General features: G+C 44.6%; 1 protein-coding gene across 7 annotated transcripts in view; it reads left to right on the forward strand.

Annotated features, from left to right (window-relative positions):
• The first annotated feature begins 39 nt into the window (after positions 1 to 39).
• Positions 40 to 12,630, forward strand: part of LOC146664476 (solute carrier family 45 member 3) — a 43,360-nt gene continuing 30,769 nt past the window's right edge. The window contains exons 1-2 of one of the 7 annotated variants that reach the window (XM_085411571.1): positions 71 to 402; positions 7,229 to 7,431. The gene's annotated coding sequence lies outside the window, so the exon portion shown is untranslated. The other 6 variants (XM_085411570.1, XM_085411572.1, XM_085411567.1 and 3 more) reach the window with 6 other exon arrangements.

Below are 12,630 nucleotides of genomic sequence, written 5' to 3' on the forward strand. Positions count from 1 at the left end.
TATTTCGAAGTTCCAAACCGGAAGTTACCGCTGTCGCTGCCACTGGCTTGACGGAGGTTGTCACAGCTGGGTAGTTGGCTCGCTACAAGTTAAGCAACAGGGGCTGTCGGGAGCGAGCAAGTTGCTGCATGGATTTCTCGGAGCTCCGCGGAACTTACGGTTAAGTTTGCACCCAAACGAGTTGTTAGCGCGATTCTGTCTGTGTTCAGTAAGGCTTTCGTGTGTGATACACATCTATCACATGTCGGCTGCTCTATGTGCTGAAACTTATTCTTTGTATGTGGCTGCCTTGCAACGTTGTTCACCGCGTCGAAACTGCAGACAGCGGCTTTAAAATTTGACCCAAGCGTCCCCGAGTCGTACCACGCCGGAGACCGTGATACAGCTGACCTGGAAACGGAGGTAGGTGTGAGGCGGTGTGTGCTCGAGCCTGCGGCTAAAAGGTGTGCGGTTAGCCAGGGTTCAGCAGCGTGGTGCTGTCTGGAAGTTTTTTCCACTCTGCGTCGCAGACCGCCACTTTGCCACCGGGCTCCCTGGACACCGATGCCGTGCCAAGTGCCGTGGTGGCAGTAACTTTACTCTCTCCCCGGCCGACACAACGCTGCGTGTCTACACCAAAACCTTCGCCGTAAGCGTTTGGCGCTGTGTTGACGAGACCCCGCTGCTTTGACACATGGATGGATGGGGGAGGAGGCGTTTGCGGACACCGCCGTGTGGAAAGTTACGAAGTATTCCAGCTGGATGTGGCATTGGCTGGTAACGTTCAAAAGAATGACTCCTGGGCTTTGGTTTTGTTCTCGTTACTCCTTTTTTAATGTCGCGTGTGTGTGCGCGCGCTACAGAGTGAGGTCATGGACCGTAAAGGCACTCTAAAAGCTGCCCTATCATATTAAGACAAGTCTTGTATGGACAAGTGTTCTCAGCCTGAAACAGATGGGATTTTCCACAGTGCGGCCATCAGCTTGTTGATGGTGACTCTCAGGAACTAGACGTGTGTGCTTTGATTTATCAGCTGTTAAGGCTGAAAGCCTCACGAGCTTTCCTCTTTAGTTTCCTGTTTTTCAGCCATCATTGGATTTTGATTCCTCGACTTTTTGTTTTTTTGTTTGAACAATGTTATCACACTTTTACAGCCCGCTAATAGTAATTTCTTTATCTAAGGAATGTAGCACCAGGAAATTAAGCAACGCTTTATACCAAGTAAACTTCTTTGGTGCTGAAAGTTTCCACTCGCATGTTTTTGGGAGGTTGTGTGAGTCTGGTTTCTTGGAGAAAATTCAAGGTTCAGAATCCACATGAGGAGGGCAGAGGATCAGAAGGTTAAAGCGCTCTAACCCATGACCGTGACTCTGCCGTCACACAAAGACCTCTTTCCGCTTCTTGGGCGCGTTAGGTCTGGTAGTCACTCCGCCTTGGACACTGGACTCTTCTCTTTCATCCTGTCACACGTCATTTCTGTTTCTTTGCTTTTAAAACGGCATCAAATTAAACTGCGTCCACGTGTGCGCAGCTTATTGCCACATAAGGGTTGTGAAATAGTAGCGGTAAATTCTTACTGCTGCACTGACATCACCCAGAAGTTTGTCTGCTAACGATCAGTGGCAGGCTGTCGTCACGGTTGACCGGCTGGTCTCAGAGCAGTTATATTCTTAGTACTTGCAACTTTCTTATTTATTTGTTGCCCCCAGGAAAGCTTTGCTCATCTGCTCCACCGTGATAGAAACGCTTCTCCATGCCACGACCAGCTGGCTGTTCTCTAACTGCGCCCTGACAGTCTGATATCCCCCCAAAGCCAAGCGCAAGATAATCGCCCACCGTCGAGGACACCAAGCTACTTAGGCAGACTGAAGGCTTTGCAGTTCTAATCGCTCGTAGGCTGTTTAGCTCCGGCTTGGTGTGCTTTCTGTTCTTCCTGTGTGTACCTGGCTTTTCAGCTCTTGCATATGCTTTCAAAGACGAGTGCTGGATTACGTGGTGGGTGTGATACATATATTTATTTCCTACCTTTTTTCTGATGGTTTGAGTCTGAAAAGCATTTGCTCGAAGGCGTTTTGTTTCCCTTAAGCTCTGTCCTCTTCAAAGCATCGTGTGCTGCCAGCAGTCACAGGTACAGTCTGAAATCGTCCCTCACATCCGAGGAGACGCTCTGGGAAAGCGTTGTTATGTGGATGTGTTTGCTTACAGCGCCTGAAGCTCTGTGTGTTTGTATCCCAAACTGTTTTTCGATCGTTTCCAGTTCTTGCTTTGTCTCAGTTTTGTCCATTATAAACAGGAAAATACAAACCTTTTGATTTTGCAGGAAGTTGGTTGAAACCTTCATCTAAGTTGGGACTAATAGCCTGGGGGGGTTCACGTCACTGAAGCCGCACTGACAGGATCCATGCTGGCGCTCTTATTTGTCTTGTTTTCTTTGTCTCTGCATGAATTTGTGTATTGTGTAGTTGTCTTCACACTCATACCACTTACACCTCGTACATTTACTGCTAAGTCCCTTAAGTACTAATCATTGTAAAAACAGGAGGGGGCAGAGAAGTGGTAATAGCAAAAGAAAGTTGATGGGGAGGGAGGGGGAAGTGTGAGATTTTTCTCCCCCCTCTTTCATTTGGTATGTGTTTCTCTGGAGTACAACAACCACCAATCAAAAGCGAAGCAACACCTGCTCCTAGACTGTGAAAATCGCACAAGTGCTGGAATGCACATCGTTAGGCCCCCGTAACCACTAACAGCAGGGAAAAGGCTGAATATTAAGGAACCTGTCTGATTCCTGCATCTCTCACTGACAGGAAGCAGAGGAGCTCAGAAGTGTTTCCCAGCTCTCTGCAGGCACCGGGGTCAAAGTCCAAACTGCTTCCCTGTAATGGTGCTCCCCAGCGAGCCGGGCCAGAAAGAAAGACCGCATACAGACTACCTTAATGGGCCCGAGTTACAGAAAAGACGGCGACTTTCCCTCCAGCTAGGAATGTCACCTTTGTGACATGGTTATCATTCAGCCCGTTCACTGTGTTTCACATTACTGCCGCTTCCTCTGGGATGTTGCTGGGAACGTTTTTGCAGCACGTTTGTTTTATCGTCCTCTTCTAAGGATCCGAGTCCTCTCGTGACCTCACTCGGGAGTGTAGCCGGATTGACTTGATTTGAGAAGGTGAAGACATATTTAATTCAAGCATCTAGGTTATCGATGCTCTTTTAATATCTTGTCTGATTAAAGGAAGGAGTATTCCCTGTCTTCTCTCCGGGCTGGCATGGAATCGCTCCATGCCGGAGTGTGTGGGTGCACTGGCACTGGTTCAGTTCTCTAGTGGCTTGCTTGGCCAAATGCTTTTCTCTTTAATCCTAATTTGCTGCTCAGTATTTTTGTCATTCAGATTCACTGTGAAATATGCCAACTGTATGGCTTTTTTTTAGTGAATTATGGAAACCTAATTGTGGCTCTCGCTTCGTATATGGCAGGCAAAGCACAATTCTCCTGATGCCTCCCTTTCCTGAGATGTTGTGAAACATTAGATAAAATTTAAGCCCTTTTTTTGTCCTCTCATAATGTCATTATATTGACTGCTGGACAGTTTTTGTGCCTCCTGCAATTTTTCACCACAAACTGCCTGTCATGTCTAAGCTGTTTCTGTTACTCCAGTCCCCTCTCAGGCCTCTGTGTTAATCTGATGGGGCCATCTCATTTCTGGGACACTGGTCCTATTTCCCAGTGGGAGTCTTAGTGAGATTTCCTTTTTGTCTCGGATCCTGTTGATTGATAGGAATGATCATTATGTTAAAGTAATGTTACTCATCCTTTGTCAGCTGAACAGGAAACACAACAACGTAGCGCTAACCACCCTTTTAACCTTTGTGCGTGCATGTTTGTGGACGGAACATTTTCATGTAATATTAATGTAAAAGTCTTGCATTGTGTGTCTGCATGTCAAAACTAGGTTTCATGTTCCTGCTTGCAGATGTGAAATTAAGTCTTGTTAGGAAATGAAGGAATTCTGTGCACTGACTCTCTGGAGTTTTAACTCGAGCCTGTAATGTGACGTTATGAATTTGTGTTGCATGTTGGAAGTTCCAGCTTCGTTCTATCGCGTTGAACTTTACGTCGGCCTGTAGTGGTATCTAATAATAATGTGTGTGGGGTTAGCTGAGGTGCGACACCGTGGGGTGCAGCTGTACAGATGAGTTAAGACCAGTGTGTGCACAGTCGTGATCCCCCTCATTAAACACAAATCGGTGCACTTGGAAGCTTGACGAATATTTTTATTATTTTTTTCCTTTGCTAATCTACTGAATGAGTCATCGCTTGTATTGTCAGAGTCAGGTAGTAATGGGAGTTGGGAGCATGAGTGCACTAATCAGACAAAAGGACTCAGACATGAAAGCCTGCTTCAAATCTTCTGCCATTAAGGTTAAAAAAATCCCTGGTTCCTGTCCGAGGAATCGTAGTACGTCTGCACGACGCTGCTTTAAACGGCTTCATGTTATATCACATGTTGAAATGCACGTTTGTGCTCAGCTGTAGATTCTTTCACCTTCTGCATTTATCATTTAAACTGTTCACTGAGCTGGTGGTTGTTTGTCTGAACACAACTTTCTATAATTATATCACAAAGGTGCCAAGTCTAATAAATAAATCCTGTAGTGATGTAAATGGGCTGGTTCTTATATAGTGCTTTTCTACTCTGTTGAGCACTCAAAGGGCTTTACACAACTTGTACATTCAGCCAAGCACTTTTTTCTACTCTTATTAAAGTGCTTCCTAACTAACATCCACACTCCGATAGATGCAACATGGGGCTAGTATCTGCAGACTGGAGCAGACTGGGATCGAACCACCAACCTTCCTGTTAGTACCTCAGGTGGTAGACCTGCCACCCTGTGTCATGTGAGTCGGAGAGAAACCACGGTTTAATGAAAGGTCTTCACTGAGGAGTCCACGAATGTCTTCACGTGGCAGTACCATTAAGAAAAGGATTCCCCAACTCGTTGGTGCAATTGACCTCGGCCCCAATGAAACTACCTGAACCCCCCAACACACTCGGTCCAGGTGAATGTCACTGATATTGACACCCACCCGGTCTGTTTGCCATTTCTTTCTAACGCCTCCTCTGCCAGCTTAATTTCATTTTCTGACTTGACTTAGTTCTGCCCACGTGGGTCAGGCGTGAGCGAGGCTGCATGGCATTGAAGGCAAAACAGCCTCAGGTCTAGCTCTCATGAAATAGGCGAACAAACGCTTAACAATCACTGTTCATGATTCCCATTAACAAGAATCACAGCTATGACAGTTTATGGCTGCTGAACCGCAGACACAATCTAAATCGGACCCTGGAGCAGGGATAACACAGCCTCCTTAGACATTTTTCCCATGGTGATAAGGGCTTGGCCAGATGTTCGTGATACTTACTCGCACTCTGCAAAGCAGGAGCCCCGGCGAGTGTGTGTGTGTGTGTGTGATGGCGGGTCTATATGGAGCACATCTAGTAAGGCGTTTAGTGTGCCAAATTATGAATGAGCCTGCTGCCTCCTGATAATTTCTGACTTAAACTTCCAGGAAACTCCGTTCCACAGAGACACTGAAAGGCTTCCTACTTGATTTTGTCCATGTTTGAAGTTGGGCCCTGTGAACGGGGAAAACGGCGTATTATAAGACACCACAGTGTTCTCTTTCATGTAGCGAGCTGAAGGGGATGCTATTGAGTGTTCGAGGGAGACCTTTGATATGTGAGATGCTCTGTGCCTTATGAAAAGAGCCAGCTTATGATTTGAGTCAGCGTGCATGTGAGTGCTTTGATGCCTGTTTTCTCGCCACACCAGTGTTTTTGTCAGAAACGTCCACCCTTGTTGATGCACAATGTCCTGTTTGTGAGCTCGTTTCATAACGAGCGTCCCGACTGAACTTTGGAGGGCACGATTAGAACGAAGGAAGGAAAGATTTCGCCTGATTGCATGTTTCTTTTGTTAGCAGGGATATTTTTCTTGTCAAGTCGACGCCGGACATTTCTTTTTCTTTTTTCCTCCCCAGAATATATGAAGTCGCCTCTCGCTCTTTAGTCATCATTTAAGGTTTGGAAAGTAAATAGCGATGCTATAAAAGCCTGCCTTTTGTGTAATTATGTTTTTATGCTGCTCTTTTATGTTTGCACAGAAAAGGCTATGTGATTACAGTTTTACGGCACAGTGCTTCCTGACTACGGCTCCATGTTTATTAAAAATGATTTAAACACTGTGTGCGCACAGGATTAATCGTATGTGGAGAGTGATGGTTTGTCTGTGGGTGCAGAGCTGCAGAGACGAGGGACTTTGCCCTTCTCATCTATCTTTACCATCTGGTTTGTGCAGCATTTGACTGAGGCGTTAATCATTACACCCTGGGGCCACTGCTGCTCCTACAACAGCTGGAAAAGGGAGATGGACCTGTTGGTGTCCATCTGTCCTTTTGTCTGTCAGTCCTCGGTGGACTGCTGCATTAACTGTATCCCCGCAGCTGTAGGTTCATGACCTTGGCGTTCCTCGCAAAACTACCACAAAGTTTTTGAAAAAGCTGGAAGGAGCTTCCTGGTGCTCTGTCTCTCAGCCCACGACTTCCTGCAAGTCCGTCACCGACTCCATCCCAGCATTTAAGTATGTGGACTTTCCCTTTTTTTGTTGACTGTTAAAAAAACAATTGCACACTACAGAAGCAGTTAATGCTTCCTTCCTTCTGCATCCTGTGCTTGCGTGCATCTTTAGCCACTAAAACAAGAAATGCATCTGTAATGGTTCAAAGCAACATATAAGTAAGAGTTATTGTCCAATAGCTGGACTTTAGATACTAGTCATTGTAAAAAGTACAACCTGGAAGACTGCTTCACGTGCTGTACGTGTTCAAGAACAAAAGTAAATGAATGCAAAGATGACACTTTGTTTTTAAGGAAAGATGGTGAAGGGTATAATTTCACTAACACCACTGTTGCTACACTTTTGCACTGGCGTGCTTTAAGTACTCTTTTTGCAGCCTGGTTGAAATTCCTCTCTTGAATTTAGACTCGTGTGAAGCCTCTCCATCCAAACGCTGCTGTGTTTCTGTCCTTTTACAAAACTAAGCCTAACTATGAATGATCTGTCGCTCTCACCAGTACTGTCCCATTCTCTGCTCTAACTTTGTGCCCACAGTAAGGCATGTCCTCAGATGAACTGATAAGTAGCACAATAAATAACAAAGCAATAATCCTCATCCTTGGACGTACTTCCTTCCAAGCTCACAGCACATCCCAGAGCAGTGACCAGCTGCAGACGGTGGATTTAGTTCGACCCTGGGACGAGAGAATCGAGGCAGCTGAATGACATCGAGAGCGGCCGCAGCAGCAGCTTGACCAGACTGCCCTTAAGTAAACAGGGAGAGGGACGGACTGGATCCAGCTGGTTGGCGCCGACTGATTCTGATTGCAAATCGATTTTGATGTAAGAAAAAACGTAATTGCAGAATATGAACTGAACTCTGGATGTGATCTTCCTGCTCGTTTCAGTCGTGCAGTTTGTGGTGGTCTCAGGGTCGTTTTCGATGGTGGATTTATTAAGATGCATTTTTCTATGGATGAATCGTCACTTTATTAAATACAGTGTATAAAGTTCAGATCTGTTTGGATCCATCGCTACTCTGCTGCTTTTCTGTTCTGTCTGTTCACACAGTAAGCAAAGTCTTTACCAGTGCTGTTTTTGGCTGTTACTTATTTAAACTTTTTAATTGTTACACACTTGCTCTGATTTCTTTGAAATTAAATCCATGTTTAAAAGAGCATCATTAAATCTTTCAGTTTTCCTTCTTGCATGAAAATGTGTCTTTTTTTCTTTTTCTTTTTTAACTCGAAAAAACCTGAAAAATAAATTTTTGCCTCTCATGTCATGAAATTCTCCAGCACGGAAACCTTTTTCCTTTGGGTGTCACGTCTCTTCTCAGATGCAGGAACTGACATGAGTAATTGTTCTTTTGCGATATGCGATTGGCCTTTTAATGGTATCCAACATTATAATGTAAATGTTGCCATACGTGGCAGCTGGGACATTCTGTGGAAATGAAACACTGGTGGGAGCTTTGAGAAACTACACAGATCTGGACCAGCTATGCTGTCTTAGCTTTGGCGATGTTAGCCGTCTAGTGTTCTTAGATGGGAGCAATGCTTATCCTGAAGACTCTACACGTTAAAAGCTACCGCGCATTTATGGACGCTCTGTGGTTAAACATCAGCATCGCGTCTTTACTTAAAGGTTAATTTGCTGTGCGACCACACAGTGACTGATCAATCCCTCCCATCCTTCGTGCGATGTATAATGTGGGTGACATTTAGGCTTTGTTGGGTACCTGCTGCTACACGCCAAGAGCGGTGGCCCTCCAGATCTATTTCTGAAACAATGTTTTGGGCGCCGTGTGTCATAGCCCATTATGGCCACTTTGGGTTTGACTGGCACAGGAGGAAGCTGGGTTTGTGGAAAAGGCTACTGTGGAATTAAATCTTTCTCGGTCAGCTCGGAGCGCTCGTGCATTTTTAGCCAAAGCTGCAGATAGATGTAAAAAACTTTTGTTAGCGATTCGAGCAGAACAGCAAAGGGAGGGAAAAAACCGTTAGAGATATGCAAAGTTTGCTTTATCATCTTGTGGAGCGATAAATTCATTTGTTTAAAGAAAAAAGTGTCCGGTATGTTTGGACCTGGGTTGGAAGCCTTTCTCCCTCTCTGTGTTTTGCTACATTTTCTCTGGTGTTTTTCATTCCCGGTTAATTATTACACCACTTGGATGGTGTGCTTTCAGCCCATGCGTGTTTGCACTTTGGGTGGGTAATTGCAGAGTAATGATGGTCTACGTTTAGCAGCTATTTTAAAGAAAGGACACTGTTGGTGTGCATTGTGAGGAGTTCTAAATATATCTGAACCAAGAGGACAAAATATTTTGTTTAAGTCGGGACAGAAGCTGAGTAAGTGAGGCCAGGCCTCTTTCCAAAATGGGATTTTCAGAATTGTCTTAATTCCAGGGAAGCCGGTCCTGTTGCAGAGGGAAGTGCTGCCAGCAGCCATTCTCCTGCACTCTGCTCTATTGATCAGGCTCTGCGCTCCAAAAATGGAGATTCCTTAAAGTCGCTTGGAGTCTAATGACATTACTGTTTTAAAAGCTTTTCTGTGGAGGGCTGGTCTTGGCTTGCAGGCATTTGGTACAGACATGGCAACTGGCCGGGTGGTCGCCTGATCATGTGTTTCCCTGAAAATGTGCACTTTGTGTGTGTTTGTCTACTCAAATAGGCTTTTGCTGAGCTGGTGAAGCAAGAAATATTAACGAAATCCACAGACAAGTAGTCATGCAGGGGTATGAGCTCAGCTAAGACTGGGCTGGTTGAAAGGTGGTAATAAGAGAGGGCGGGAGAGCTGCCCCCTGACCTGATAGGCGGCTGAACATGATACTGGGTCAGGGGGTATAATACTCAACTTTTAGGGAGTGGTTATAGACGGTGATAGAGAAGATCTGGGGGAGTGGCTTCATTGTGGGGCTGTTAGATGATATCAATTCATTCTTTGTTTCCTAAATGCCTCTTTTGCTGTGCGTCTCTGTTAACACTACATCTCAGGTTTTAGTTTTTGTCTGAGAAGCAGTTTGGGGACAAACCCAAGCAGACAAAGACCAGCAGGATTCCTCAAGTGCCTTGGGATTTTCCAAATTCCCACCTTATAGACTGAGACACGGAAAAGTGGAAGGGTGGGAGAGATGCAAAGGAGGTGGGCTAAATAAGAGCGGCGGGAACAGGAGACATGGGAAGAGGCAGGATAAATAAGTCCCACTCTTGCTAGAAGCAGGTGGTTGGAAGCATCAGTACAGATGAGCTTTGTGAGTCACAAGTGTTGATCAGACAAAGCCTGCAAATAGCTTTTAAAATAGGTTAGATGATGGATTTTCAGCAATACACGTCTACAGATGGACCTTTTTAGGTTTTTCTCCTTTCACTGGTGAGTATAATTTTGCCTAATTGCTACTCTTTTATGGCTATGCTATTTTGCTATTACTGCCCTTTTTCATGCATTGTTACCTGGCCTTTCCCGGCCAGGTGGCAGCGAACACGTCTTTGGGGCTTCTAGTGAGTAATATTGGTGCTTTCACCTCTGAATGACAGCTGGATTTGTAGATGCTGTTAATAGCCTGGCTGAATGTGCTGTGTCCATGTTAGTCTGTGAAGTGAAACTGTAGCTACTGTTTGGCTAATGGTAGCTCTGCTGCACTGTAACTGAAGTTATGCTGTTGACTGAAGGTCTCGGTGACCTTTTATGATTTTTGAAGAACATTCTTTTATTAAAATATATATTATGTGCAGCAAAGGGCGCAGAGTTACTTAAATGTCAAACGTTTCAAAAGTGCGTATCCTCTGAAGTTACTTCTGAACAACAGGATCTTTGTAAAATTAAGAAGAAAGAGATTTGACTTGCTACATGAAACTTTGTGGATCTGCAGACGATGCAGCTGAAGTCAGTTTGGTTCCTGTTTGTTTTCACTTTGACTTGTTGGTATGAAGGATGCCGTTGTTCAGCGGGAGGTGTTTTGCACTCAGGAATCTTCTTCTGTCAGTGACGCTGGAACTCAACATATCAAGTTTGTGGGGTGTTTTTTGTTTTGTGTAACCACAGGCAGCCGTGGTGCCATCTATAAATGTCATCCCTCCAACACCTTTTGCACTCATGTAGCCACATGTCATCCCACTCCCACTTCTCTTCTTCACTGTGGGAATTCTCCAGTCACTGGGATTTTCCTGGCTAAGTTCAGACGGAACACGGCAGACCCCATCTGATCTGTGTCATCACACTTCCAGTTCTTTAGCAAACTGTAATCTGGACGTTTTCTGCATGCGGGTTTAATGTTACACAATCATGTATTTTCACAGAAACTGATTCTCACTGATGACCTCTGTGCCAAATCCGAGGACGTCGCTTGTCTTGTTTTTTCAGAGTTAAACTGTCTGTGTTGACATCTTTAGGAAGATAGCTGGCTCTGACTAATGGCGCTACAGCTTGTTCTATAACTGATAACTAGTGATCACTGCTGCAAAGGTTTCCACTCATTTTTAAGCAGATGAGCATTGTGTCTGTAACCTTCTCCATCTTTAACGTTTGCTTTCTTTTGTTGGTTTTTTTTTTGTGGCACGTTTCAAAAAGTGACAAAGCTCTTGTTTTCAGTGGCCATTTTACCACGATATTCAGCAGCTGCCTAATACACAGGTGCATTTCTATTTTATTTTTTCATCCATAATTACAGGCTTTCCATTTTGACTTTTAAATTTACATTTGTCAATTAAAAAAATCTAATATTTGCATGTAGGTTAAAGTGTTCATACATGACATTAAAATTGTAATTAAACTTTAAACCAAGTGGTAAACACTGGGCACTAATGCAGCGATGCAGTGGAAAAGCTGGAATAAAGTGCGGATGTAAAAATCAAGATGAAATCAAGATGTTTGTAAATCTCTTTGTTTACACGATGCATCGCGGTCGAACGGGAAAAACCCAAATCTGCTAATTACCTGTTAATGAAACCTAATTACAGCATGACAACAGTATTAACTGAATGTAAACACGCCTGATCAAGATTAAATGACAACACATTAGCGTTTGGATAGACTCCGGTCTGACTCCAGTCAGAAAAGCTTTTCTGACTGTAATGGCTTTGAGAGGAGACGTTATCAGCCTCAGGAGGCGTCACAGCTGGACGCTCACGCACTTCTTTGTTTGGCTGTTTCTGTGAGCCGCTGAGATAACGGTCACCTCCCCGAAGCATAGCTAGCCTCTGACTGACACACACACACACACACACACACCAAGCGAACATGGCAGGAATGCAGGCTAGGTTAGGCTGCCATGGTCAGAATCAGAAAGGGTTTTATTGCCAAATGTTGAGCGGGTTTACAACATTGGGAAATTGCTGCGGTGCTTCAGTGCAAACATACTGTTATAAATTAAGCTTAAATAGACATGAAAATAAAAATGAGAATAAGAATTAAAAGTGCTAAGTAGATAGATATATACATGATATATACATGAGTGCAGGTGGTGATCAGTGCCAAACATGGAATGATGCAGTGAACACAGCGTAGGGTCATGTGTTAGTGGTGGGAACAGTCATATGGTTATTGTTCATGTGTCCAACAGCAGAGGGGAAGAAACTGTTCTTATGGCGAGAGGTTCTGGTGCGAATGGACCGGAGCCTCCTGCCTGAGGGGAGCAGGTCAAACAGACTGTGTCCAGGGTGAGAAGGGTCAGCTGAGATCCGAGCTAGAGCTGGGCGATAGAACGATAACGATATGTATCGCGATATAACTTTTACTCGATAGAGAAATTAAGCTATCGCGATAGACCTCGCCGCTCTTGTCCTCTTAAAAAAAAAAAAAAAAAAAAAAAAAAAAAAAGGTCAGCCGATCCAAATTCAGTAGCGCAGAGCTGAACCAATCACAGCCGCAGCGTCACGTCACGTGACTTGTTACGTACAGCACAAGTGCCAAGCCGCACGTGTGTTTGTTTGGGAAGCAGCCAGCGGGTAATGGAGGAAATGAGTGTGCCGACTAGAAAAATCAACCGAGCGTGACCGAAGAGAAAACAGATGATGGTTCCAACGCCGGAGAGATTGTCGAACG

The sequence above is a fragment of the Rhamphochromis longiceps genome, linkage group LG7 (assembly GCF_057381845.1).
Source record: "Rhamphochromis longiceps isolate RC_006_pf linkage group LG7, R_longiceps_female_GT1.1, whole genome shotgun sequence".
Taxonomy (NCBI): domain Eukaryota; kingdom Metazoa; phylum Chordata; class Actinopteri; order Cichliformes; family Cichlidae; genus Rhamphochromis; species Rhamphochromis longiceps.